Source organism: Pagrus major, chromosome 6 (assembly GCF_040436345.1).
Source record: "Pagrus major chromosome 6, Pma_NU_1.0".
In the NCBI taxonomy this organism is placed as follows: Eukaryota; Metazoa; Chordata; class Actinopteri; order Spariformes; family Sparidae; genus Pagrus; species Pagrus major.
Window position 1 is genome coordinate 3,189,389 of NC_133220.1, and position 25,001 is coordinate 3,214,389.

At 40.5% G+C, this 25,001-nt stretch overlaps 1 protein-coding gene across 1 annotated transcript in view; it reads right to left on the minus strand.

The window, feature by feature from the left end:
* Nucleotides 1-25,001, minus strand: part of LOC140997859 (butyrophilin subfamily 3 member A2-like) — a 152,247-nt gene that overhangs the window by 99,998 nt on the left and 27,248 nt on the right. The window lies entirely within an intron of this gene.

Here is a 25,001-nt window from a genome sequence, read left to right on the forward strand (position 1 = left end):
ACAAAATCCTATTTTGAGGAGCAAAGGCCAAAAGAAATAAACAACAGGGGAAATAAAAACTGACCTGTCACAAAAGTAGAAAGGACTGAAAATGCTTCACCTACAATTTATGATGTTTCTACACTACAAATTCTTCAAAGACAAAATGAAATATCTGAACTGCTGATACAACAACAAAGGGCAGGCCAACTTTTCACCAAGAGATACACCTGTTTTTGAAGGTGACCCTTTAAAACTCAAAGTTTTCACTGCCTGCATTTTCTGGAACGATGCACCAGAGGGCGGCCATGAGACCTGGTGCAAAGTTGTTTATACATGAGTCCTGAGAGGCTTTGAAACAGCTGAAACCCTCCTACAAGAGCATAATTGGTACGAATGCTTCAAAGTTGCTGGAACCATGGGAAGTTAACAGCCAAGGCGAGGGACCCTTTGCTGTTAAAACCCTGTTGGGGTGGGTTGTTAGTGGCACATGTGAGGACTGGAAAGGCGACCTTGATGATGACTGCTGTCATTTTGCCACTTTAAACAGAATAACTGTCAAGTCACTTGAGCAGCTGTTGAAGAAGCAGTACGAACATGATTTCAATGAGAGAGTTGATGAGGACCAAGAAGAAATATGAAGAGAGGAGGCAAAGTTCATTATATTATGGAGCAATCTGTGAAGTTGCAAGATGGACATTACGGTTTGTAGCTGCCATTCAGAAACCAAGAAGTGGAGAAAAAGAAAACAAGAAAAAGAAAAGATAAAGGGAAAGTGTAACAAAGCGCATTTCGTTACGTATATATATTGCACATGTGGTGAACGGTATCATTTGCACAACAACTCTCAAGCCATTGCAATAACTGCACATTGCACTTTAGTCATAATAGCACTTTATTTAAGATTTGCACAGTACCTTTTGCACATGCTTATTTGCACAGTTTTTACAGATATTTAAATGAATCTATTTATTGAATATTTATTGAGCTTTTAGGAAACCTCTTGACCGTGGTTGATTGCGTGCCGTCGGGCAGGTGCGGGAGTGCGCACTCGGCTCCGCCTGCAAAAGGAGAGGAAAAGTTAAGCTCCGCTAAAATTGTGCAGGTAATTGATAAGAATGAACCGTAAGCAATGCAAAGGTCGACTTGCAGAGGTCTTCATGTCGGCCAGAAGAGGGAGCCGGAATGCCACGTTCGGCTGGGAGAACCACCAAAGCTATCCAAGTAAGTCCTATGGGGGTGAACAGGGGTCTGGTCAGCCACAAGGTAGGGGTTTCTCTAACAACAGACAGTTTAATTCCCAAGCTCCAAGCCATACAAAAAAGCCACCACCCAGATCGGTCAAGCAGGAAGTCAAGTGCTACCACTGCAATGGTTTAGGTCACACCAAACAATACTGCCCAACCATTAACCACACTAAGCCAGCTCTCCTGTGTGCAGTCCCAAGGCCAACCAGAGCAGACACTGTGAGTAAGGCAGGCAGAACAGCACCAGTCTTGATTGATGGGCAGCGTGAGATAGCTCTACTTGATACAGCGTGCTACCAGACTTTGGTTCTGTCGAGTTTGGTTCCAAGAGAAAAGTGGAGTGATGACAGGTCAAGGATAGGCTGCATTCATGGAGATGAACATGTTTACCCCACAGCTGAGGTCTATCTGACAGCAGGAGGCCAGACTTTCCTTCTCTCTGTAGCGTAAGCACCAACACTGCCATTCCCAGTTGTTCTTGGTAACGACGTTCCCACTCTTTATGATCTGGTGCAGCAGGCAGATCATGAGGTTGACATGAGGGCTGATGAGGTTCAGAGTTCACAGGCAGAGGGTGAGTCTGACCGTTGTGGAGATGAGGCTGAGAGTGCAGGAAGAGATCTCAGGCCACTACCAAATGAGGTTGTGTTGAAACCAGTCACATTGCCAGTCAAACCCTGTAATGTCACCACAAGAGCACAGAGTGCAAAAGGAGTCCTCAGGGAGTTGCCGTTCCTTGGGGAAGACTGGGAGGCAGGCCCAGTAAAACCACCCAAGTCAAAGGCACAAAGAAGGAGAGAAAAGGTGCTCGGTGCCCCTAGGAGAGAGACAGAAGGCCCAACCAAGCCCTCTTGTATGCCAGATTTTGACTTTCCCGCAGATTTAGGGAAGGTGCAAAAAGAGGACTCCATGTTGAAACAGTGGTTTGAGAAGGTGACAGAGGTTGAAGGGGTTAAGCAGGGTAACTCAAGCTGTCTAGATGATACCACTTATGTGATAAGAGAGGGCCTGTTGTATCAGCGGAAGGGAAAGACTGAGGTTTTAGCACTTCCAGAACAGTTCAGGCATAAAGTCATGGAGCTTGGTCATTCCATCCCGTGGGCCGGTCACATGGCTTTCCAAAAGACTCTGCATAGGGTTGGAAGTAGATTTGTTTGGCCAGGGATGTATACCCAAGTCTCTCAGTTCTGCAGTTCTTGTGAAACATGCCAGCTCACCTCAGCTAAAGGAGTAGCACGCGCCCAGCTGCAGTCTTTACCAATCATAGACACCCCTTTCGAAAGAATAGCCATGGACATTGTAGGGCCCTTGGAGAGAAGTTCCTCAGGTCATCGCTACATATTAGTGATTTGTGACTATGCAACCCGTTACCCTGAAGCTTTCCCTCTCAAGTCCATCAAGGCCAGGCAGGTAGCAAACTGTCTATTACAGCTATTTTCCAGGGTAGGCATACCTAAAGAGGTCCTGACGGACTGTGGGACGAATTTTTTGTCCAAACTGTTGCAGCAGGTCTATCAGGTGTTAGGAATCAAAGGCATTAAGACCACCCCTTACCACCCCCAGATGGACGGTCTGGTGGAACGGTATAACCAGACACTGAAGAACATGCTGCGCAAGTTTATCTCTCACACAGGTGCTGATTGGGACCAGTGGCTGCCTTACCTGTTGTTTGCCTACCGGGAGGTTCCACAAGCGTCGGCAGGCTTTTCACCGTTTGAGCTGTTGTACGGCCGCCAAGTGAGGGGACCATTGGACCTGCTAAAGGACTACTGGGACAGCCCAAAGCCAGAGGGAGACAATGTAGTGGCATACGTGGTCAAAATGAGGGAGAAACTGGAGGGGATGACAGCACTGGTGCATGAGAACATGAAGTCTGCTCAGCAGAGCCAGAAATCCTGGTACGATCGGAAGGCCAGAGAGCGGGTCTTCAATCCAGGGCAAAAGGTGCTGTTACTGTTGCCTACCAGTGACAGCAAGTTGCTAACTAGATGGCATGGACCATATGAAGTCACCAAACAAGTGGGTAAGGTCACTTACAAACTGTATATGCCAGAGAAGCTGAGAAAGTACCAGACTTTTCATATCAATCTGCTCAAAGAGTTTCAGGTTCGGCCGGAGCCTGTGGTGCAGCAGTTGTTTGTGCGTGCTGTTCAGGATGAGGACACAAAGGAGAAGTTTTTTCCAACAAACACCACTACAGCAGAGCCCATGGAGGTGGATGTGTCACATCTCTCTCCCGCTCAGCAGGCTGAGGTCAAGCCCCTACTTGACCCTGAGCTTTTCAAAGAGACACCAGGGTTCACCTCCTTGGTGCAACACAAGATTCGTCTAATGCAGAAGGTTCCAGTCCGGCAGAAGAGCTATAGGATCCCCGAGCGATTGATTCCTGTTCTGCAAAAGGAGATCAAACTGATGTTGGAGCTGGGGATAATCAAAGTCTCCTGCAGTGAGTGGTGTAGTCCTATTGTGCTTGTGCCAAAGAAAGATGGATCTCTTAGATTCTGCATCGATTTCAGATACCTGAATGCCGTGTCCAGCTTTGACCCCTATCCCATGCCCCGAATCGACGATCTGGTGGAGAAGGTGGGAGGAGCGAAGTACATCACCACGCTGGACCTGAGCAAAGGCTACTGGCAGTTAGCCTTGGCACCAGAGGCTAGGGAACTAACTGCTTTCAAGACTCCTTTCGGTATGTATCACTTCAAGGTCATGCCATTTGGGCTCCACGGGGCACCAGCCACATTCCAAAGACTGATGGACCACATGCTGAGGGATGTTGGGGACTTCTCGGCAGCATACTTGGATGATGTGGTTGTGTTCAGCCAGTCTTGGGAGGAGCACAGGTTCCACCTGCAAGAAGTCCTACAGCAAATCAGGGCAGCCGGCCTGACCATCAACCCTCACAAGTGTGCGGTGGCTCAAAGAGAAGTGGTGTACCTGGGATACATCATTGGTTTCGGGAAGATCAAACCACAACTGGGAAAAGTGGAGGCCATTCATTCCTTCCCGGTGCCGACCACCAAGAGGAAGGTGAAAAGTTTCCTGGGCTTGGTGGGTTGGTACAGGAAGTTTGTGCCTCACTTTGCAGACAGGTCAGTCATGCTGAATGACCTGACCAAAGCCTCAGCACCCAACAAAGTGCGATGGACGGAGGAGTGTGACAGAGCCTTCAAAGACCTCAAGGAGGCCATCTGCGCTCACTCTGTTCTCGACAGTCCGGACTTCAACAAGCCTTTCACCCTGCAGACGGATGCTTCTGGAGTGGGCCTGGGAGCGGTGCTGCTGCAGGAAGTGGAGGGAGAGAGGAGGCCTGTTGTTTTCCTGAGTCGGAAACTGTTGGACAGGGAGACAAGATACTCAATGGTGGAAAAAGAGTGCTTAGCCATGAAGTGGGCGATCGACACCCTCAGATATTATCTGTTGGGGCGACACTTTTTCCTGGAGACAGACCATCGAGCTCTACAATGGCTTCATCGCATGAGGGATGCGAACATGCGCATTGCTGGCTGGTACCTGGCCCTGCAGCCATACGACTTCACGGTGCAATACAGGTCAGGGAAGTCCAATGTTGTGGCGGACTGTCTGTCCAGGATGTCTGAAGACTGAGGTACTGTTCTCCTTCGGGAGAGGGGGGAGGAAATGTAACGAAGCGCATTTCGTTACGTATATATATTGCACATGTGGTGAACGGTATCATTTGCACAACAACTCTCAAGCCATTGCAATAACTGCACATTGCACTTTAGTCATAATAGCACTTTATTTAAGATTTGCACAGTACCTTTTGCACATGCTTATTTGCACAGTTTTTACAGATATTTAAATGAATCTATTTATTGAATATTTATTGAGCTTTTAGGAAACCTCTTGACCGCGGTTGATTGCGTGCCGTCGGGCAGGTGCGGGAGTGCGCACTCGGCTCCGCCTGCAAGAGGAGAGGAAAAGTTAAGCTCCGCTAAAATTGTGCAGGTAATTGATAAGAATGAACCGTAAGCAATGCAAAGGTATTGGGGAAGAGGTGTGTGTGCAATATCGCTAACGGGTAAGAGTGCAAGTGGGTGCTGTAGTGCAAAAACGAGTTGTTGTGTTTAACACTTACCTGTCCGGTCCTGTGTCTGCTCCAGGGTGCGCGGGCCAAAAGATTCCCCCGGGGGCACAGCAGAGTGATAAAGGTGTTTATTTTTACATGTTGTAATTATATTTTATATGTGTATTTTGGGGTTAGCATAGCAGCAAAATTAATTATTGTAAATATGGTGTATTATAAGTAAAGAGGGAAATTGTCATTTGGTTAGTTAGCCATATGATTATATTTTAACTCACCTCTGAGTGGAAGAGTCCGGTGATCAAGCCTATTGACACAGTATTTAAGGCGCCATTTACCATCTGTCTGTGTTGCACGTCTGATCTCAGAGACATATCACTATTGTTGTTGCTGCTACTTTGCACATTTGATTGAATAAATATAATGAAATCTGGGAAACCCGAGCATTGCCTGCCTTTTCTTCGGCATCATCCAGCCGCTCATGGGTCATCAAGCTAACAGAAAGAAAAAGTGGAGTGAACCAAAATGTAATCTTGCAACAGGGAACATTATTTTGATCTCAGATGCCACTGTCACTAGAAATTCCTGGATGATTGGGAAAGTCATCAAAACTTTCCCTGACAAATCAGGCATCATCAGATCTGTTCAAATTCAAATAAAGACGAATATTATTGAGAGACCAGTGACAAAACTGTGTCTGTTGGTAGAAAAGGGTAAACTTTCTGTATGACATTGTTATGTTAATCAGAGTTAACAAACGTTTATTGTTGTGGTTCTACATTTTGAAAATGATTTCATTTATTTGATTGTTTTGAGTTTTACCTTTATGCTTCCATGTGTGTACATAATTGTAATTGTTATGTCTTGTACGGTGTGTCAGCTGTTCCCTCTTTACCTGAACTGTCACACCTTGTTTACCTGGAGGTGATAAGATTTGGCTCATTTACCTGGAGGTGATAAGATTTGGCTCGTTTACCTGGAGGTGGTAAGATTTGGCTTGTGTACCCGGAGGTGATAAGATTTGGCTTGTGTACCCGGAGGTGGTAAGATTTGGCTTGTGTACCTGGAGGTGATAAGATTTGGCTCGTGTACCTGGAGGTGATAAGATCTGGCTTGTGTACCTGGAGGTGATAAGATCTGGCTTGTTTACCTGGAGGTGATAAGATTTGGCTCGTGTACCTGGAGGTGATAAGATCTGGCTGCATTCAGGCTGCAGAGGAGGGGTTGTGATGGTGAGAGGCTCCAGCTCTAACCTGCACCTGAAGTCACTGTTTTCTTTCTCCTCAGACTTGACTGTTGCAACACATCAGCAATGACGTGACTCATATTTCCGAGGAAAATGTGGGTGAGGTGTCTGAATGTGTTTGTTTGCATTTTTAAATGAATAGCTGAAAGGAACCTCAGTGAATTAGATCCAGTGTGTGGGTGTGTGTGGGGGTGTGTGCTGCTGAGTTTTTGAATAAGGGCACTGTGAAACATTTTGACTCCCACTCAATGTAAAAGGTGAATTACAGGGTGCCCTGGTGGCTCAGCTGGTTGGGGCTGTGTCATTGCTGGTATGTGCATGCACACAGCGCCAGCTCTTGTCAATGGGCCGTGTGTTTGAGTGTGAGTCAGTTCATGTTTGAGAAGGCTGCTATATTCCCAGAAACTCGTCCCGTGCAAACAGTACCTCATGGTTTCACTGTAAGAAGATAAGGATTGACAGTAAAACAATAAAAAAGTATCTATTTTATTGTAATTAAACTCATAAATGCTGCTCAGTGGTTTGACCATGCTCACGTCTACCCACTGTGGGAAGGTGTGTGTTAACTGAGGTAAACTGAGGTAAAGAGCAGTTTTGCCCTTTGGAGTCTCACTGTTGGGTTTACCAACATTTTGTGTCAATGTGTTAGACTGAACTGAGTTTAAACACACAGTATTAACTTCTGCCACGAGGAATCTCTCAATCTAACCAATGATACATTTTGTCCCCTCTTCTCAAAGTCAATGGGCTTTTGGTTAAATACCTGAAACATTGTCTGTGGTTAACACATTAGCTTAAGAGATTTTCATGTTTTGTTCCACGACACAAAATACATCAGTCAATAACTCATTTGCATTAAAAACCACTTATGTGCATTAAAAAGGAGCGAACACTAAACAGGTTGTCTGGGACATAAAACCAAATGTAAAAAATGTGACTGCAGTTTCCTCACTGATATATTTTCAATATTTAGCTCATTTTCTTCAAATCTGAGGCATAATTGTTGGATTTGTTAGTTAAATGTTGCATCTAAATGGGTCACCTGTAATATTTAGATTTAATATTTAGATTCAACATCATTGTATGTAAAAAAACAACAAAATTTTTATAAACAATTTGTCTCAGATGTGAAGAAAATGAGTTAAATATAGAAAATATCAGTTTGAATACTGCAGTCAAATTATTTACATTCGACACTCGATATAAAACATCATCAAGCTGAACTGGGGGAGATAATGACTCCATAAATTTGCTGACAAATCCTGAAAATAGACGCTTCTTACATGTGCAGAACTTGCCTGAGAAATCTCCTGTTTTTAAGTTTCCTTCAGTCTCAAAGTAATCCACTGATAGTTGTCTGTTCATCAACAGGTTCACTGCAAACAGGAACTACTAACAGCTAATACGGCAAAGTTTTAATGGAGTTTTATTTCTGTTGTTTTCCATTTTAAAACAAGTCTCCAGCTACTTCAGTTGTTGAGGAGAGTTTTACTGTGAAGCTCCAGAAATGTTTTGTGGACTATGAAACTTCACCTGACTTTACATCAGCATGAGGGAGGAGATGATGACTGAGTTTTTGTTTTTGTTTGAGTGAACTGTTCCTTTAACTGTATTTCCAACAAACCACTGTGATGTTTGTGTTGCCTGAATATGAGGAGGGAAACTGGGAATTTCTTTAACATCAGTGTTTTTGTGTGAAATGTTTTGTGGACTGTGAAACTTGGGGCTGAGTTACACTCTTCATTACAGCCTGTTTCTTTCAACGCGTCTGGAGCAGATCTTTTATTTGCTTGTGTTGGAGGAACTGCAGAGATGTTTCACTGCTGCTGATCAGGTCGCAACAGGTCAGGAAGAGAAGCAGCTTTGACACATTAACAGTGAAGCTGAAGCTGAATTTGAGGCTATAAAGTTGTTTTTTTTATACACAGCTTTAATGTTAGTGTGAAGACAAAGTGCAGTCTATGAGTCATAGTTAAAATATGTGGTTTGTACCAGAAGTGTTGCAGCTCTCACTGCCTACAGGCTGAGGAACAGAAACAGTTTTTGATGAACCAATCAGGGTGTTGAGGAGTGTCTGAAGCTCCATCATATAGAGACACCATCAGTGTGGTGAAGTCCTCAGAAGACATCGACAAATTTGGAGCTTCATCCTCTCGTGTGTCTCTGTCTGCTGAGCTGCTCTGGAGAAACGTCTGCTGCTGGAGACGGTAAGAAAACTGATCATCACTCACTGATAGTTTTTAATTCTCACTTTATTTCATCTGAACAGTGGAACAATGTGGAAACATGCTGGATGTTACAGTTTTTTCCAATTGCTAAAACACAATTTTGCAAACTAGGCTGGTTTTATCAAAATACTTAACACAATTCACAAAACCACACACCCAAACTGCAAAATACCTCATATATCCTGCAAAATGAAGCACTGCAGCCAAAACTACATATAGCATCATCAAAATCAAACTTTTGCACCAAATGGCACACACTTCATTCATATTACCAGATTATTGTCTAACCAACTACAAACTGTTGGGCATAATGAAACGCACTCTCATCTTTAGTATGCTTTGCCATAATACTAAAATAGTTCAAATTGTAGAGAATTCTTCAGATTGTTCACATGCACAGAAATATTTGCAGATGCACACACATGCTGTTGAAACATTTATTTTTTTATTTTTCACCAAACAAGTCAGTGCAACAGTGCACAGCAGATATATTTACATTGGAGTGAACAAAAATATGCTCACAAAACGTGCAGAAAAAATATAAGGAAAAAAAGATGGTGGTATGAGAATGTTGTGGAGTCTGTCCAGAAATGTGAGAATATGGGCTGTGTTGTATGGTCCAAGGTTGGGAAGGTCTTCCATTGTTGTTGTAAAAAAAAAGAAAAGGTGCTCACCTGTGGTCTTTTAGTGCTTACTTATGGAAGAATTATCCTATCTTTAATCAAGAGCGTAGATTTTCAGTTTGAGAGCATGATTTCATTCCTTTTCAGTGACACGGCTCCTTCTCGTGCTCAGATTTATTCTCCTCATGCTCACATTTTGTGCTCGCACTGAGATGTTTGCTGCTTTCTTTCAAAATGTGTGCTTGAACTCAAAAATCACATGCTTGTGCTCACACATCTTCTTCTTGCACACAAAAATTTCGCTCGCATTCAAATATGTCCTGTGCTCGCTCAGATCTAATGTGCACGCGCTCAGATCTAATGTGCACGCACTCAGAACAAGCACCTCCTCTCCGGTTGAGGAGTCTGCTCAGACTCAACGCTGTCCCTCCCTGCACTTAAAGTATTGTGTTTCACCAGCCAATAGGGACACAGCGAGAGTGTGGACCAATCAAATGACGGATGCCGCCTTGGGTGCGTTCCTTCGCACTGTTTTTGAGCGCTCCGCAGGGGCGGGTATATGGTCTGTTTGTAAAACTGCTTCTCTCAAAATACACCAATTTACCATATTATTATTATATTAGCCAGCTATTTGAATCGTCACCTATTTAAGACGCCAGCATATTTATGTATAATTAATCCTAAGTAATCCTAAAAAGAGTTTTCGTAGTTTAGACTTTTTTCAATTTAATATTAGCGGATATATGTTATATAGTATAAATACTCACAACAGCACACCATTTCTCGTTCGTGTGCGTGCGTATGTGTGTGTGTGTATCTTGTGCGTGTGTGTGCATGTGTGTGTGTATTTTGTGTGTGTGTGCATGTGTGTGTTTATTTGTGTGTGTATTTTGTGTACGTGTAGTGTGTGTGTGTATTTTGTGTGTATGTGTAGTGTGTGTATTTTGTGTAAGTGTAGTGTGTGTGTGTATTTTGTGTGTACGTGTGTGCGTGTGTGTGTGTATTTTGTGTGTGTGTGTGTGTATTTTGTGTGTGTGTGTATCTTGTGTGTGTGTGTGCATGTGTGTGTGTATTTTGTGTACGTGTAGTGTGTGTGTGTATTTTGTGTGTGTGTGTGTGCATGTGTGTGTATTTTGTGTGTGTATTTTGTGTACGTGTAGTGTGTGTGTCATTTGTGTGTGTGTGTGTGGGCATGTGTGTGTATTTTGTGTGTGTGTATTTTGTGTACGTGTAGTGTGTGTGTGTGTGTGCATGTGTGTGTGTATGTGTCGTGTGTGTATTTTGTGTGTGTATGTGTAGTGTGTGTATTTTGTGTGTGTGTGTGCGTCACCTCCTTCCTGCTGCAGACACTGGTGGTTTCTGATCATCTCTTGTTCTGAACTGAAACCTTCTGGATGTCTGTTGGACTTTGGACTCTCTGAATAAACTCACGTAGTAAGAACTTGAACAGAGACGTGACTCAGTCCATCATCCGCCCTGAGCTGTATGAATGTGAACTCACAGTATTTTCACATCATCCTCATTGTCTTTCTCTCCGTCTGTCTTTTTGTCTTTTTCCTGGAGGTTGGTGCTTGTTAGCAGCATGTTAGCATGTTAGATCCACTGTTTCTATAGAGGCAGTTGCATTCAAACAGCTGCACCTCTACTGCAACGTCAGCCTTTTGGAGCAACTCCAACTGTTAAAGTTGAGTGAAGGCTACGATTACTTTTCCCATTGGAGGAATTGAGTTGCTGCTTAAAGTGCTTTTTTCTTAAAAAATTAGATCTGTTTTTTTACTAGAAACTCAAGGGAAAAGGTGATGACCTCAAAAGAGTCTAAAAATGCTGGTGTGTAGTTGAAGAAGTACTTCACTGCTTGAAAGATGACCCTTGTGTAAAACTGGGCTGTCTCGGCTGCAGAAAGATGGAAATATTTTAGCAACTCTAATATTTATTTAAATGTTTCTTGGCCATTTTCACCTCAGTCACATTCTTTTGAAAGCCATCCACAAGCTTCTGGCTGAATTTTTAACCACGACTAAGAATTAGACTTTAGACTTTCCAGTGTTTCCCCTACCATTGTATAGGGGGGGCGCCCCGCCCCCCAAACGGGACCCCGCACCCCCCTTGAAAGTCAAGTTAATTTCATTTATATCACCAAATCACAACAGAAGTCATTTCAGGTCACTTTTCCTATAGGACAGGTCTGGATCGTGTTCTTTTAATAAATAATGATGTTATTGATCTAATTTAAGCAGCGAGGATATTTCATTTCCTTTTCTTCATCGTCACGCATCTACGCTTCTCCTCCGCTCTCTGTTTTACGATGGGCGGAGCTTCGCACACAAACAAACACGTGAACAGACAGACACGGAGAGAAGAGGAAAACATGTCGTGTCGACCCCCACTGCCTGAAAAACAGGCGAAAATATCCACGTTTTTTAAGCGCACTCAAAGTGATTCTGGCGAGGCAAACGTTAGCTCTGCTGCTAGTAGTAGCGAGAGTATCTCTGCCGCTGCTGGTTCAAGCACAGAGCAGAGTACATCCATGGAGCAGAGCAGCAGCCCACCTGCTGCTCCAGCCTCTGCAGCCTTTCTGCTGATAAACACAATTAAAATTAACAAAAAGGCTCATCTAGATACAAATGAATACTTTTAAAGAGGCGATATGTCGTTTTGAAGAAGAAATTAAAACTCAGAATTTTAATATTAAAATATTAATGATGTAATAATGCATAAGGTCCCAGAACACTACTTGAAGCTAGAAAGGTGGCAGGGTCCGCCACATAAACAAAGTAAAACAGTATGAAATTATTTGTTAATTCAGTTTATTCAGTCATGAAAACAGATCAGTCAATGAAGATCTTTCTCTTCTGATTAAAAGTCTTTCACAAAACTACAGAATGCTCCTTTAATCCAGTTGATCATCTAATGAATGATGCTTTGGATTAACTCTCAAAATGGTTTGGTAAAAGACATCTGACTGCAGAAACGGACTTAAAACAGACGCACTGGACTCGTTTTCCAGATCTGAAGCTTTAACACTTCTGGTTTGAATGTTGTAGGTCTGAATGTGTCAGGCTGTAACCTTTAAAGGGACAGTTCAACACTTTAAGTAAAACCCTTACCGGTGTCAGCTTCTTTCACAGAGACTGATGGCTGATTGATTCCACTGTTACATGTCTGTCTGTTGATTGTGGAGTTAAACTCAGGAGGTGGTTAGCTTAGCTTAGCTTAGCATAAAGACTGGAAGCAGAAGGAAACAGACTAAAGTTAGAAATACACCTTCAGCACCAGGCTAACTGTTTCACCCTGTTTATGGGTTTGATGCTAAAGCTAAGCTAATGGCTTCCTGATCCCATCAGACTCCATATTGATGATGAATTAATTGATTAAGTTATGAAGCCAAAGAGCTGAACATGTTCTGGTATCAGCTCTGTGACTCACAGCTGTTGGTGCTCATTATTAACACTCACGTGTCAAAGTGCTTCATTTGGCAGCAGAGTGAGTTTGAATTGGATGTTTATAATAATCCTAATATGTAGTGATGAAGCTGAAATCATGACGTGTCATTAAATGTGAGACGGTGATCTAATGTTATGTTTGGTGGTCGACCTCAGTGTAACATTGAACATTGAGATTCTTCTGTAAAACAATGAAAGTAAAACTGAAACCGTTCAGAGCAACTTTTCACTCTCCATTCTTGACTGTTTGAAAACAGACTTTTAAAAGATGATACAAACATTCAAATCTGCACCAAAATCATTTCTGTGTGATATAAAAGCCGACTTTCTGTAATGTAAACTTTTGTTTTCTGCAGCGTCTCTGGTACAAATGTCTTCTTCAGATGATTCAGATGAAGACTCATCAGGTAAGTCACCTCTCAGCAATGTTGGTTCATAACAAATTACATTTACTCCACTTTCAGAAAATCCCTCAAAACACACCTCTTCAAAACTTCTTACAATCACCAAAGAAGTTTGTTATAAACTATGAGGCTGTTTATTCAGGCAGTAACGTGCGTCTCTGTTGAGCCGATCACAAGTGAACAGCTCGTCAGTTCCCAGCTGGCATTCAACGTCTCAACGTTCATCTCCAGTGACTTGTGATCAGAGGTCACTTCTCTGCTCTGTATACATCACATACATACACATACATCAATGGAAGAAATGAAACTTTGTCTTGTGCACAAAGAATAAAGAACTTCTTCTATAACCTGCTGAATTAACGAGAAGACAAAATAATTAAGAATTCATCATAGTGAGCGTCTCACAAAGTTGATAAAGTTTGTCCAAACTCAACAACTTACAAAACTGAGTGATTTTATAAAGGAGTCTGGTGAGTTTCTCTCCCTTTTCATCCTCTTCTCTCTCTCTTCATCTCCTTGCTGTAGTATGTTGGTGTTGTAGTTTGCCGTCTGTTGTAGTGCAGGACGTCCTCAAATTGTTGTTAATAACTATTTAATATAAGTTTTACTTCTACTTGAGAACTTATTTTTGGCTACTCTACCCACTGAATATGTATTTCTGATGTCGGAGTGAACTGTCCCTTTGAGCCAGTTCATCATCTGACATGAGATACTTTACGTTAATACTTAGTAATATAAAAGTTGACTTTATGTAATGTTTACTTTTGTTTTGTTTTCTGCAGCTCCTCATCCTCCAAATGATCCAGACATGTTAAGCAATTCTCCTCTCAGCAATGTTGGTTCGTAAAAAATTACATTTACTCGACTTTCAGAAAATCCCTCAAAACACACCTCTTCAAAACTTCTTACAATCACCAAAGAAGTTTGTTCTCCTCCTCCACTTTCTGATATGTTCCCTTTACTCACAGATTCATTTTCTTTTTTGTTGTTTCCTTTGTTAAGTGACTTTAGTATCTAGAAAAGCACTATACGTTTAATGTATCATTATTATTATTTACATTACATATACCTGAGTCACTTTTTTGAATAAATTGTACTTTTCTGAGTAGTTTATTACAGAATACTTTTACTTGAGTAGATTGTCAGCTGGTCCCAGGTCTGCTGCTGCTCTGTTATCTACCACAGCCACGCCTCCACATGACATGAAGCAGGATAATGACTGAAGCTACAGCAGGAGTTTGGCTTTCTAATAACGCTAACCGCTAATATTCACAGACGCATTAACAACACACAGTACAATGAGCTGCAGAGCATCAGAGAACAGAGCTGACACTGAGCTGACAGAGAGCAGTAAGCATGGCGGCAGGAACGAAGGGTGCAGAGGTGCTGCAGCTCCCCTAAAACAAGGCATTATTAAAAACACTGATCGATAGGAGTGATCAGACTTGTAGCAGAGACAGAGAGAGAGAGAGAGCTCATATGTGGACGAGCAGGAAAGAGGGACAGAAGTGTCCACAGGACTTAAAATCTGTTGTTGATCATGAAGCGTAAGATTTCTCTACAACTCTGTGGTTTGTCAGTCAGGGTCTCTGTGACCAACAGGAAGATCAGCGTTATATTCGCCCCTCTCCTCTATGAAACGTCTGTATCCTCACTGAGCTGCATTATTATAAACTATGAGGCTGTTTATTCAGGCAGTAACGTGCGTCTCTGTTGAGCCGGTCAGGCTGAAACCTTTAACAGTTCAACACTTTAAGTAATAACATCACCAGTATTAGATTCAGGAGGTGGTTAGCTTAGCTTAGCATAAAGACTGGAAGCAGAAGGAAACAGACTAAAGTTAGAAATACACCTTCAGCACCAGGCTAACTGTTTCACCCTGTTTATGGGTTTGATGCTAAAGCTAAGCTAATGGCTTCCTGATCCCATCAGACTCCATATTGATAATGAATGAATTGATTAAGTTATGAAGCCAAAGAGCTGAACATGTTCTGGTATCAGCTCTGTGACTCACAGCTGTTGGTGCTCATTATTAACACTCACGTGTCAAAGTGCTTCATTTGGCAGCAGAGTGAGTTTGAATTGGATGTTTATAATAATCCTAATATGTAGTGATGAAGCTGAAATCATGACGTGTCATTAAATGTGAGACGGTGATCTAATGTTATGTTTGGTGGTCGACCTCAGTGTAACATTGAACATTGAGATTCTTCTGTAAAACAATGAAAGTAAAACTGAAACCGTTCAGAGCAACTTTTCACTCTCCATTCTTGACTGTTTGAAAACAGACTTTTAAAAGATGATGCAAACATTAAAATCTGCACCAAAATCATTTCTGTGTGATGTAAAAGTCGACTTTCTGTAATGTAAACTTTTGTTTTGTTTTCTGCAGATTCTCGTCAGCAGACAATGCCTTCTTCAAATGATTCAGGCATTGGATCCTCAGGTAAGTCACCTCTCACAATGTTGGTTCATAACAAATTACATTTTCTCAACTTTCAACAAATCCCTCAAAACACACCTCTTCAAAACTTCTTACAATCACCAGAGAAGTTTGTTCTCCTCCTCCACTGTAGGAGTGATCAGACTTGTAGCAGAGACAGAGAGAGAGAGAGAGCTCATATGTGGACGAGCAGGAAAGAGGGACAGAAGTGTCCACAGGACTTAAAAACTGTTGTTGATCATGAAGCGTAAGATTTCTCTACAACTCTGTGATTTGTCAGTCAGGGTCTCTGTGACCAACAGGAAGATCAGCGTTATATTCGCCCCTCTCCTCTATGAAACGTCTGTATCCTCACTGAGCTGCATTATTATAAACTATGAGGCTGTTTATTCAGGCAGTAACGTGCGTCTCTGTTGAGCCGGTCAGGCTGAAACCTTTAACAGTTCAACTCTTTAAGTAATAACATCACCAGTATTAGACTCAGGAGGTGGTTAGCTTAGCTTAGCATAAAGACTGGAAGCAGAAGGAAACAGACTAAAGTTAGAAATACACCTTCAGCACCAGGCTAACTGTTTCACCCTGTTTATGGGTTTGATGCTAAAGCTAAGCTAATGGCTTCCTGATTCCATCAGAATCCATATTGATAATGAATGAATTGATTAAGTTATGAAGCCAAAGAGCTGAACATGTTCTGGTATCAGCTCTGTGACTCACAGCTGTTGGTGCTCATTATTAACACTCACGTGTCAAAGTGCTTCATTTGGCAGCAGAGTGAGTTTGAATTGGATGTTTATAATAATCCTAATATGTAGTGATGAAGCTGAAATCATGACGTGTCATTAAATGTGAGACGGTGATCTAATGTTATGTTTGGTGGTCGACCTCAGTGTAACATTGAACATTGAGATTCTTCTGTAAAACAATGAAAGTAAAACTGAAACCGTTCAGAGCAACTTTTCACTCTCCATTCTTGACTGTTTGAAAACAGACTTTTAAAAGATGATGCAAACATTAAAATCTGCACCAAAATCATTTCTGTGTGATGTAAAAGTCGACTTTCTGTAATGTAAACTTTTGTTTTGTTTTCTGCAGATTCTCGTCAGCAGACAATGCCTTCTTCAAATGATTCAGGCATTGGATCCTCAGGTAAGTCACCTCTCACAATGTTGGTTCATAACAAATTACATTTTCTCAACTTTCAACAAATCCCTCAAAACACACCTCTTCAAAACTTCTTACAATCACCAGAGAAGTTTGTTCTCCTCCTCCACTGTAGGAGTGATCAGACTTGTAGCAGAGACAGAGAGAGAGAGAGAGCTCATATGTGGACGAGCAGGAAAGAGGGACAGAAGTGTCCACAGGACTTAAAAACTGTTGTTGATCATGAAGCGTAAGATTTCTCTACAACTCTGTGATTTGTCAGTCAGGGTCTCTGTGACCAACAGGAAGATCAGCGTTATATTCGCCCCTCTCCTCTATGAAACGTCTGTATCCTCACTGAGCTGCATTATTATAAACTATGAGGCTGTTTATTCAGGCAGTAACGTGCGTCTCTGTTGAGCCGGTCAGGCTGAAACCTTTAACAGTTCAACTCTTTAAGTAATAACATCACCAGTATTAGACTCAGGAGGGGGTTAGCTTAGCTTAGCATAAAGACTGGAAGCAGAAGAAAACAGACTAAAGTTAGAAATACACCTTCCAGCACAGTAGGTGTACAGTAGTACAGGAGTGAACTGTCCCTTTGAGCCAGTTAATCATCTGACATGAGATACTTTACATTAATACTTAGTAATATAAACGTTGACTTAATGTAATGTAAACTTTTGTTTTGTTTTCTGCACATTCTCATCCGTTGAAAATGCCTCCTACAGATTATTCAGAGGAAGACTCGAAAGGTAAGTCACCTCTCAGCAATGTTGGTTTGTAACAAATTATATTTACTCCACTTTCAGAAAATCCCTCAAAACTTCTTACAATCACCAAAGAAGTTTGTTCTCCTCCTCCACTTTCTGATAGGCCTATGTTCCCTTTACTCACTAATTAATTTTCTTTTTTGTTGTTTCCTTTGTTAAGTGACTTTAGTATCTAGAAAAGCACTTTACGTTTAATGTATCATCATTATTATTGACATTACATATACTTGAATAAATTGTACTTTTCTTAGTAGTTTATTACAGAATACTTTTACTTGAGTCCTATTTTTTGGCTACTCTGCATACTGAATATGTATTTCTGATTCTGGAGTGAACTGTCCCTTTGAGTCTAGCATAAAGACAGACTAAAGTTAGAAATACACCTTCCAGCACCAGGCTAACTGTTTCACCCTGTTTATGGGTTTGATGCTAAAGCTCGGCTAATGGCTTCCTGATTCCATCAGACTCCATATTGATAATGAATGAATTGATTAAGTTATGAAGCCAAAGAGCTGAACATGTTCTGGTATCAGCTCTGTGACTCACAGCTGTGATTGCTCTGTTATCATTATTAACAGTTGAGTTTGAAATAGATGTTTATAATAATCCTGGCAGGAAGTGATGGAAGCTGAAATCTTGACATAATTAAATGTGAGTCAGTGATTTAACAGGTTGAGGATTTATGTTTGGTGGTCGAGTTCAGAGTCGTCTTTAAAACACACTGACTGAAACCATTCAGATAAATCTTTCACTCTCCATTACTGACTGTTTGAAACAGACTTCAGAAAGATGAAACAAACATTAAAATCTTTGTTGTTCTGTTTAATATAAAGGTTGATTCTGCATAATGCATACTTTTGTTTTCTGCAGGTGCCAGTGACCAAGGAGCTGAAGAGTATTCTCCACACCGTTTTTGATACCTAGCCTACAGATACACAGCCTCGTAAAACTCGACAACTCTGATATCAACAAAGATTTAACACGTTTCACACAGATCGTTTTTATTACAGCGGTTTTGTGTTGATTTATTGAAATATGTACAGTCGCTGTGACTCAACATGATTGGTTTCAGAACTCTGTATTTTTTGCTTTTAATGTTTTATTTTTTGTATTTTAGTTACTTGATATAATATCTTGTTTCTTCATCCCACTGTCTTCCTCATTGTATTTACAGGTCACAGGTTTTATGAATGATCGTAATGATTGTTTCCAATATAAATATTTAATCATCTCCAAGAGGTCAAAGAGTGGAACCAAACCCTGAATCAGGTGACCTGTCTCACCAGAAGACCCCTGGTTCTTGGGCATTATTTAAAATATATAATGTAATGTGACCATGTAGTGGCTTTAAAAGGACAAAACTACAGCTGGATCAAGTAAAAATAACAGGACAAAGAATTCTGGAAGAAAGAAATTGGGTCTGAAGGAGTTAAAGAGTGTTTACAGGAAGCTTCATCAGATAACACTGATGTCCTGAGTGGTGATATTATTATAGAAGAAGTTAAAAAGACTGTAGGAAAAGCTTAAAGAGGAGACCTGGAATAGAAGATATTAACATCTCAGTGCCTGGCATATACACATTCATCATCAACTGTCATCAGAACCAGATGTTTTGCATGTTTTGTAGGCTTTCAAAAGGCTTTTGATGTGCAGCTGGATTGTAGAAATCCAGACCTTGTATAGTTTCCTCCACCAAGGACGTTATGATGTCACCTGTGTCTGTTTGTGTGTCGGCTGGTTTGTCAGCAGACTTACACAAAAACACATCTCCATGAAACTCAGATGGAGGATGTGTCTCGGCCCAGAATAGACCCCATTAACTTTTGGTGTGGATCCATGAAGGGATGGAGTCAAGGAGTTTTTCTCACTTTTTCTTAAATATAGTAAGTTTTTTTTTACATTTTCTTTAATTTCTTAGGGAATAATGCGTGGATCTTGATGAAAACAAATCACGAAAGAGTCTTTGAAGACAAACTTGCATCTTTTCAATTCAGTTGTTTTAAACTAAATACATAAAACAAGTTATAAAAAGTAATTTTGTGTTCATTTTATGAGTAAAAGTTAAACAATCAACTATCATGTTGTTTTTAGTTAAATTAAACAGTCTGTGTTTGGGGACATTTTGGTCATTGATCTTCAAACTTAAAGACTGATCTGTTGAACTGTGTATGACTCTGAATATGAAGCTGTGTCAGCGCTCGTCACTCGCTTTAATAAACTGAATTAAGCCCAAAGGTTGAGACTGTGGTTGATAATCATTTCCTGTTCATTCTCATTGAAACTGCATCAGTTACTTTACACTGGACTCTTTGGTCAGTGGTGCAGGAAATACTCAGATCTTACAACACAACACAAAGAAACTCCTTCATGATTAAAGTCCTGCATTCAGAGTAACTAAAGGGAAAGTATATGAAGGTAGATTTGTGTCTTTATTATTCAATCAAAAAAAAAGGTTGCTTCAATCAAAAAATATATTTTCAATCAAAAAAAAAGTGTTTGAATGCAAAAATATAGTTGAGACTCAAAAAAATGCATTTGAACACTGTTTTTCTTTGCTTGAAAATGTTTTCTTTGATAGAAGTGAAGGTTTTTTTGTTTGAAGCAACTTTTTTGATTGAAGTATTGTTGTTTTGTGTTTGGGCCATATTATGGGTAGGACATTTGTGTCTTTATAATTCAATCAAAAAAGAAGTTGCTTCAAACAAACAAAAAATATTTTCAATAAAAAAATCACTTCAATCAAAAAATAAACCTTTTCAATCATAGAAAAAATGTGTTTGAATGCAAAAAACAGCTGCCAACGTATGTAACGCTGCTACTGTGATGATACATGACGGTAACACAAGCAATTTCCCGTCGGGGATTAATGAAGTATTTCTGATTCTGATTAATAGCCTATATTATGCAGTCAGTTGTCCATATTTAAGTTGACAGTATGGCAGACAGACATCACATTTACATGTCAGGATCTGGTTATTATAGACACAGATTCAATATTTAACCGTCATGTATCATCACAGTAGCAGCGTTACATACGTTGGCAGCTGTAAACACATAAAAACATTATAAAAGTACATCCGGTGGTTTGGTGCCACCTGTAAACTGAACATATGAGGAGTAGTTAACGTTTATAATCATCCGAGGACGTTATAGACGTTGTTTCTGGTTCCTGTCTGTTTCCTGAATATATTCGTACGTGTGTGAATGTGTAAGTGAGAGACATTAACTTATAGCACTTTGTAGAAGGAGCTTTGTAAAGTTCACTCCATTCACTTGTATCAGTTCACGGGGCAGATCTGCCTCCTCCAATATGGCGGCGACGCATCGCAGCAGCGGAACAACCCGCTCAGTGAGGCGTCTCTGTATATGTGTCTATGGTTTTATCTACTTAGCAACACAGACATATATACAACAACTCCACCACTGCTTCCTGGCTGCTGGCGACCATGACTTGCTTGTCAGAAAGACGTCGTTGGTGTAGACACTTGTCACTCAAACATGTCTGACCAATGGGGAAGCACCCGCCCACTGCGGTACGTTTGTGTCAAAATGATTTAAACAAAAAACGATTTCAAAACTTTTTTCACTTCAAATCGAAAAAAAGTTCAATTAAAAAAAAACACTTAAAATGATTTTTTTTTTTTTTTTTGCATTAAACAGTTTTTTCTTTGATTGAAGCAACTTTTTTGGGATTGAATAATTAAGACACAAATGTCCTGCCCATAACATGGCCCAAACACAAAAAAGATTACTTCAATCAAAGAAAACATTTTCAATCCAAAGAAAAGTGTTCAAGTGCAATTTTTTGAGTCTCAAATATTTTTTTGCATTCAAACACATTTTTTCTATGATTGAAAAGGTTTATTTTTTGATTGAAGTGATTTTTTGATTGAAAATATTTTTTGTTTGTTTGAAGCAACTTCTTTTTTGATTGAATTATAAAGACACACATGTCCTACCCATAATATGGCCCAAACACAAAACAACAATACTTCAATCAAAAAAGTTGCTTCAAACAAAAAAACCTTCACTTCTATCAAAGAAAACATTTTCAAGCAAAGAAAAACAGTGTTCAAATGCATTTTTTTGAGTCTCAACTATATTTTTGCATTCAAACACTTTTTTTCTTTGATTGAAATGTTTTTTTTTGATTGAAAATATATTTTTTGATTGAAGCAACCTTTTTTTTGATTGAATAATAAAGACACAAATCTACCTTCATACCTGCTGAAATGTTGACGTTAACATCAGTGACAATGAAATAAAGCCAGTGGACAGTGTGTCTGATGTTGCATCAGTAATATCAAGCGTCTCAATTAAAAGTTGTCGCAGTGCACGAGCTGAAGCCAAGAGCCTCGCTGGAGAAAGAGGTGAAACATGACGGAAACAAACGGAGCAAATGGAAACTGATGCTGAGATTGAAGCTGCAGGTGCAGAACCAACAGTTTTACAAACATTTTCACATCAAGATGGAACAAAATCCTATTTTGAGGAGCAAAGGCCAAAAGAAATAACTGTTGTCATCCCTGATGCAAAGCTCGAAGAGTCCAGAACATCGAGGGGAAATAAAAACTGACCTGTCACAAAAGTAGAAAAAGGACTGAAAATGCTTCACCTGCAATTTATGATATTTCTACACTACAAATACTTCAAAGACAAAATGAAATATCTGAACTGCTGATACAACAACAAAGGGCAGGCCAACTTTTCACCAAGAGATACACCTGTTTTTGAAGGTGACCCTTTAAAATTCAAAGTTTTCACTGCATGCATTTTCTGGAACGATGCACCAGAGGGCGGCCACGAGACCTGGTGCAAAGTTGTTTATACAACTTTGAGAGGCTTTGAAACAGCTGAAACCCTTTTACAAGAGCATAATTGGTACGAATGCTTCAAAGTTGCTGGAACCGTGGGAAGTTAACAGCCAAGGCGAGGGACCCTTTGCTGTTAAAACCCTGTTGGGGTGGGTTGTTAGTGGCACATGTGAGGACTGGAAAGGCGACCTTGATGATGACTGCTGTCATTTTGCCACTTTAAACAGAATAACTGTCAAGTCACTTGAGCAGCTGTTGAAGAAGCAGTAGGAACATGATTTCAATGAGAGAGTTGATGAGGACCAAGAAGAAATATGAAGAGAGGAGGCAAAATTCATTGAAATTATGGAGAAATCTGTGAAGTTGCAAGATGGACATTACGGTTTGTAGCTGCCATTCAGAAACCAAGAAGTGGAGAAAAAGAAAACAAGAAAAAAAGTGGAAAAAAAAGTGGAGCGAACCAAAATGTAATCTTGCAACAGGGAACATTATTTTGATCTCGGATGCCACTGCCACCAAAAATTCCTGGATGATTGGGAAAGTAATCAAAACTTTCCCTGACAAATCAGGCATCATCAGATCTGTTCAAATTCAAATAAAGACGAATATTATTGAGAGACCAGTGACAAAACTGTGTCTGTTGGTAGAAAAGGGTGAACTTTCTGTATGACATTGTTATGTTTACCAGAGTTAACAAAAGTTTATTGTTGTGGTTCTACATTTTGAAAATGATTTCATTTATTTGACTGTTTTGAGTTTTACCTTTATGGCTCCATGTGTGTACATAATTGTAATTGTTATGTCTTGTACGGTGTGTCAGCTGTTCCCTCTTTACCTGAACTGTCACACCTTGTGTACCTGGAGGTGATAAGATTTGGCTCGTTTACCTGGAGGTGGTAAGATTTGGCTCGTTTACCTGGAGGTGATAAGATTTGGCTCGTGTACCTGGAGGTGATAAGATTTGGCTCATTTACCTGGAGGTGGTAAGATTTGGCTTGTTTACCTGGAGGTGTTAAGATTTGGCTCGTTTACCTGGAGGTGATAAGATTTGGCTCATTTACCTGGTGGTGATAAGATCTGGCTCGTGTACCTGGAGGTGATAAGATCTGGCTGCATTCAGGCTGCAGAGGAGGGGTTGTGATGGTGAGCTGCTCCAGCTCTAACCTGCACCTGAAGTCACTGTTTTCTTTCTCCTCAGACCTGACTGTTGCAACACATCAGCGATTACGTGACTCACATTTCCGAGGAAAATGTGGGTGAGGTGTCTGAGTGTGTTTGTTTGGATTTTTCAATGAAAAGCTGAAAGGAACCTCAGTGAAATTAGATCCTGTGTGTGGGTGTGTGCTGCACTCTACTATTGAACTTTGCTTTCCTGATATTTCCTGATTGGCACAGATCTGAGTTTTTGACTAAGGGCACTGTGAAAAGTTTTGACTCCTGCTCAATAAAAAGGTGAATTACAGGGTGCCCTGGTGGCTCAGCTGGTTGGGGCTGTGTCATTGCTGGTATGTGCATGCACACAGGGCCGGCTCTTGGCAATAGGCCATGTGTGTGTGTGTGTGTGTGTGTGTGTGTGGGTGAGTGAGTTCCTGTTTGAGAAGGCTGCTATATTCCCAGAAGGATTGACAGTAAAACAATAAAAAAGTATATATTATATTGTAATTAAACTCATAAATGCTGCTCAGTGGTTCGAACATGCTCACGTCTGCCCACTGTGGGAAGGTGTGTGTTAACTGAGGTAAACTGAGGTAAAGAGCAGTTTTACCCTTTGGAGTCTCACTGTTGGGTTTACCAACATTTTGTGTCAGTGTGTTCAACTGAACTGAGTTTAAACACACAGTATTAACTTCTGCCACGAGGAATCTCTCAATCTAACCAGTGAGATAAAGACTTAGTTTGACGGTGTTGTGAAGCAGCGTGGGAACTTGGGAGTTGTTGTCTTCCCTGTTAAACAGCCTCCACATAGTGCTGCAGGAATGAGTCTTTAAACCCAGAAATAAGTTTAGTCATAAGTCGTAATAATACATTTTTGCATGTTTCGTCCCCTCTTCTCAAAGTCAGTGGGCTTTGGGTTAAATACCTGAAACATCGTCTGTGGTTAACACATGAGCTTAAGAGATTTTTATGTTTTGTTCCACAACATAAAATACATCAGTAAATAACTCATTTGCATTAAAAAACACTTATGTGTATTAAAAAGGAGCGAACACTAAACAGAGGTTTTCTGGGACATAAAACCAAATGTAAAAAACTTGATTGCAGTTTTCTCACTGATATATTTTCAATATTTAGCTCATTTTCTTCACATTTAGCTCATTTTCCTCAAATCTGAGGCATAATTGTTGGATTTGTTAGTCTAAATGGGTCACCTGGCTGTAACATTTAGATTCAACATGTTTGATGAAAAAAAGTTAAATGTTAAATCAAAATCTAACATTTAGATTTAACGCTTAACTTTTTTTTTTTTACATATAAACATTTTTTAACAATTTATGTCCCAGATGTGAAGAAAATTAGCTAAATATAGAAAATATCAGTTTGAAAACTGCAGTCAAATGTTTTACATTGGACACTCGATATAAAACATCATCAAGCTGAACTGGGGGAGATAATGAC